Source organism: Garra rufa, chromosome 6 (assembly GCF_049309525.1).
Source record: "Garra rufa chromosome 6, GarRuf1.0, whole genome shotgun sequence".
NCBI lineage: Eukaryota > Metazoa > Chordata > Actinopteri > Cypriniformes > Cyprinidae > Garra > Garra rufa.
Window position 1 is genome coordinate 21,098,025 of NC_133366.1, and position 5,455 is coordinate 21,103,479.

Genomic DNA, 5,455 nt, shown 5'->3' on the forward strand with positions numbered 1-5,455 from the left:
CCTGTGATAAATAGTTTGCCAAATGAGCCCAATTAAAGGAAAAGTACTTGAGAAGGATGTTCCACATTATTAAGCAGGCCATAGGTTTCAAGCAATATGGGAAAGAAAAAGGTCTCTCTGCTGCCGAAAAGCGTCAAATAGTGCAATGCTTTGGACAGGGTATGAAAACATTAGATATTTCACGAAAACGTAAGCGTGATCATTGTACTGTGAAGAGATTTGAGGCTGATTCAGAGCACAGACAGGTTCGTGCAGGTAAAGGCAGAATGAGGAAGGTTTCTGCCAGACAAATTCATCAGATTAAGAGAGCAGCTACTAAAATGCCATTACAAAGTAGCAAACAGGTTTTTGAAGCTGCTGGTGCCTCTGGAGTCCCGCGAACATCAAGGTGTAGGATCCTCCAGAGGCTTGCAGTTGTGCATAAACCTACTATTTGGCCACTCCTAACCAATGCTCACAAGCAGAAACGGTTGCAGTGGGCCCAGACATACATGAAGACTCATTTTCAAACAGTCTTGTTTACTGATGAGTGTTGTGCATCTTTGGATGGTCCAGATGGATGGAGTAGTGGATGGAACATGTCCCAACAAGGCTGCGACCACAACAAGGAGGTGGCATTTTTGGCCGGAATCATAGGGAGAGAGCTGGTTGGCCCCTTTAGGGTCCCTAAAGGTATGAAAATGACCTCGGCAAAGTATGTAGAGTTTTTGACTGACCACTTTCTTTCATGGTACAAAAAGAAGAACTGTGCCTTCCGTAGCAAAATCATCTTCATGCATGACAATGCACCATCTCATGTTGCAAATAATACCTCTGTGTCATTGGCTGCCATCTGCATAAAAGATGAGAAACTCATGGTGTGGCCACCATCCTCCCCTGACCTCAACCAGATTGAGAACCTTTGGAGCATCCTCAAGCAAAAGATCTATGAGGGTGGGAGGCAGTTCACATCAAAACAGCAGCTCTGGGAGGCTATTCTGGCATCCTGCAAACAAATTCAATCAGAAACTCTCCAAAAACTCACAAATTCAATGGATGCAAGAATTGTGATAGCGATATCAAAGAAGGGGTCCTATGGTAAGATGTAACTTGCCCAGTTAGGATGTTTTTGATTGAAATAGCTTTTGATTTCAGTAAATATGACCACCCAATGCTGCAAATTCAGCAAATGCCCATTTTCAGTTCTTTACAACCTATACAATGTTTTAACTCTGTTGTGCATAATAATGTGGAACAGTGCATTTTCAGTTTTTTATTTTTGAAATAAATACTGTTATCATTAGGAGGTTTGTTCAATAAAATTCGAATTATACCCTAATGGTTGATGACTTAAACATTATACTGACTGTCATTTGCATTGACTAATGATGAAAACCAGAGAAAGATATCATTTGCATAATAATTTGGAACGCGGTGTATTTAGGGTCTTTATGACATGTCTGCAACATACTTTGGTTAAAATTCCTTTATGGTCATGTAAAACAACACTCTTTTTACCGTACAGCTCAGTGCCACAGTGACCAGTTTCATTGCGTGGCTCTTTAAATGATAATGAGCTACTGTTTACTCTGCCCCTCCCTTCCATTTTTTTGTGTATTAAGTGGCGAGTTAATATCTAAAACAAAACTAATCCAATGTGTCCTCAATGGCTCTCATGTCAGGAGAAAATGAAGACTCTTATGCTTACAAGACATTATCGCAAAATGGCGGACAGCATTCATCATCAGTTGTGGGTGAGGCTTAAGTAGTATGACAACCTGCTGTTCAGAAAATCAAAACTATAACTGTAGGGTTGTTGTGTCCACACTGCTAAGACATTTATATGAAAACACCAAGTAAAAGTGAAACTTGCATCTGATGTCCCCTTTAAAAAAAAAAACATCTTAAAACATCTGGACTGTTGGTTTTAGCAAGTCTCATAACCTGATAAAACTGGCATGTTGTTGATTTTGCAACGGTTTTGGGAACTTTTAAGCCGATCATGCTGGGAGACAGGCTGCTTGCCTGGCTAAACTAGCAAAACACCAGATTGGCCAGACTGGAAGACTACCTGGACCTGCTTGACTAAGTTTGTAGACCATTTTAATCCAGCTAAGAGCATTTTTTTCTTGGCAAGTAGTTCCATCATTCTATACAAACACAATATCTTTATATTGCTTAATACAGCAAAGAATAAATGACAAAGAAAATTTGTGAGATATGTGTGCTAACCTAGCATAAGGACTATGTATGTGCTCGTTCTCTCTGACATCTAATAAAATCCTAGTTGACATCTGATTGGATCAGCTGGTGTCGGACTCTTCACTTCCGCAAGGGGGATATTTACTGTCCGCCTGTCAGTCAAATCACCACACGCACGTGTGCACACACCAGGCACGCAGATAAATAGCCAGTTTAGGTCAACTTTTTCTTCAGACTTTCACCTTCACTCATACCAGCCCCATTTACAATAGTCTTTGATTCATCCACTGTCAAATTTCGCCCTCAGCACTGAATTTTCACGATGGCAAGGGGATATTTATTGCTTCTACTGGAGGAAACGAACAGATATCAAACTAGCGCAGCTTTCGGCTTCTAAGACTTGCAAATAGATACATTAATGCGTGTGGAAAGTGGTGGGCTATTTGCATTTAGATTTAGCTTTCATTTTCATTGATCAACATTTTTCGCCTGCCTACTCGTTTGCGAGGTGAAATCGATGTTTTTTTTAGCAGCTCGTCTAGTAGGACTGCCAGACATGTTTAGATGTTTTACTGTAGAGAACCTGGACCAAGTGCACCGGTAAATCTGTCAATAGGGCGCGAGTATTTTTTATGTTCCCAAGATTCCTCTCTCTTGACTCCTGACAAAGACAGCAATGGACTAAAAGAAAAAGACTTCATGATGTACTATGTCATTTCAATGACGGATGAGATGTCCCTCTTGGGAAAAAACGAAACGAATGGATGAAAAAATTAGCACACGGGACTGAATTGATGTTGGACTGGCTCGTTTCAGAAGTTGTAAATCAAACTGAATTGCTAATGCCTTTCTCTTAATAACCCACAACATGTGGTACATTTGAGCATGAGATCGGCTATGTATCTTTGTTTCAGGCCTTTTTCCACTGCTTGTGTGACACAAAGTCATACAAATGCATAAATTAAAGAGATAGTTCAACCAAAAATGAAAATTCGGTCATCATTTACTCACCCTCAGTTCTTTCCAAACCTGTATGACTTACAGTAAGTTTAACAACAGGCTACAATACTTTCTCCCAGTATTATTTTTTGTTTGGTTTGGAAAATCAATGGAGGCCAGTTCTGGACCCAATTGACTTTCTTTTTGTGCTCCACAGAAGAAAGTAAGTTATATAGGTTTGAAACAATATGAGGGTATAAGTAAATGATAAAAAATGTTCATTGTTCGAGCGAACTATCCTTTTTAACTTATTATAATAAGCATTTATGCAATTTCCTGTCTCATATGCAGTGGAATAAAGTCTGAAACAAAGATACATACTCCTTTTAAGCGGTATGCAACAAGTGGCATAGTCACGCTAATCTTTTAACTTATATCAGTAATGTTTTATCTCATCTAGAAGCATACATATGGAAGCCAATGAAGATGTACAACTTGGAAATGTGTTACCAAATCTAAAAACATTTTGTAGAAAAAGCTTTCCACTTTACTGATAAACACAGGCTTGCTTTTGTCCTGACAGTTCTGACAATGTGACACGTTTTGACATGTACCTTAAATAACGGCTGTAATTTAGAGGTTTATATTACTGTTGTTCTTGTATTCTACTGACCCGGCTAATAATAGTAATCTGACACATCAATGCATGAATCCATCTGATTATTTTCTTCAGTCTGTGGTCTCTTCTGGTTTGTGCGCCCGCTGCCATTGCGACGTGTGTTAAAAGGCTGCGTGGTGGTTGTGCAGCTTGAATGAGAGTAAGAAGGCTATTGTTCAGTGGACTAAATGCTTCTATTCTGCTGGCTGTGGTTTATGGCGTAATGGTAGACAGGGTCACATACTGGGCGTACGGAACGGCTCACTTTATTGGCAGGCCGGAAGAGGCGAGGGGAGTTTGTCTCACACATAGCTGCTCTCCAGCTATGTGTGTGACCCCTTGACAGCGACACACAGAACTGGACTGGCCGAGCGAGTATCATGGGTCAATGAGCCCAAAGGCAGGTCACTCAGACACATACTCTGGCACCAGTGTATAGCCACACACACAAACACCTGAGTGTGGCTGGAGAAACACAAACTCTCCTACTTGTGTTTTTTAATCTCTCTCAGTCTTTTGTTCCCATCTTTCTCTCTCAGTCAGCAGTTTTCCGTCTTTGGCTTCTCAATGCACGCGGGAGGTCATCACAGGAACGGTTAAAAACGTTTTAAGTGACTTTATGCAATTAAGGAAATAGCAGCTTCACAGGGATTACAAAATGCAAATGGTCTCCTGTGCGAAAGAGACTGTCTGGAGCAGCTCATTGTGGAGTATTATTTTACACTGGAATATATTAAGTTTAGGTCTGTCAGTCAAATACATTTTTTAACAAATTAAATACACGAAATGCTAATTAAATTAATCCAGTTATTTACATAAATTAGCAATTTGCTAAGAAAAGCCTCTAAATGATGTTTATTCAAATTGTGTCAGATGCATTAATGTATTAATAAATCACACAGAAAACAAACATTGTGGTGTTTGTTTTCTTCATTCCACAGAGGCCTTTCACATGTTCTTGCATTCATTTTTATGCATTAGATGTGGCTTCATGATTATGTCTAAAGGCCTGTTCACACCAAAGATGTTAAAGGTGCTGTATGTACTTTTTCTCTGAAAAACAATGATACAGCCAGTTATTCTACTTTCAAAATGTGCATTTCGTGTCAGAATGTTTTTTGTGTTTTGTATTTTTGTTTTGGTCCATGTGATTCCACTGCCAATTTAACCAATAGTATTTTGACACCCCAGATTGCCAGTTGGTGGAAAACACAATGTTTTGAAGCCATGGAAAGCAACAAATGAACTGGCACAGAGATTGCAAATTCCATCCGACCTAAAAAGCCTTAGCATTCGACTAAAAAGCTCTATGGCAAGAGGAATATTAAAACGTGGATAAATCTCATAAACTCATAAACTTACAGTGTAAGGCTCATTGCCTTCCACTGTCAACTGCGTTCATTCCTGTTATGTATCCTCAATCTGACAACCAAAGTTCTTTTAAGACAAGTCATTTTACTCAGCCGCCATCTTTGAAACGCCTCTTGGGTATGCAAGTGCAGCTCCTATCTCTTTGAATGGGGAAACATCAAATTCTTCAAAAATGCTCACTAAGCTTACGATTAAGCTTCTAACGGATGCTGCAGTGCTTGATGACTTTACTTATCAATGATTGGCTCTTTCATTTAGAAGGCGGAGCTTATACTGTACGTTGCACTTTCTTCCATTCAGAAGTAA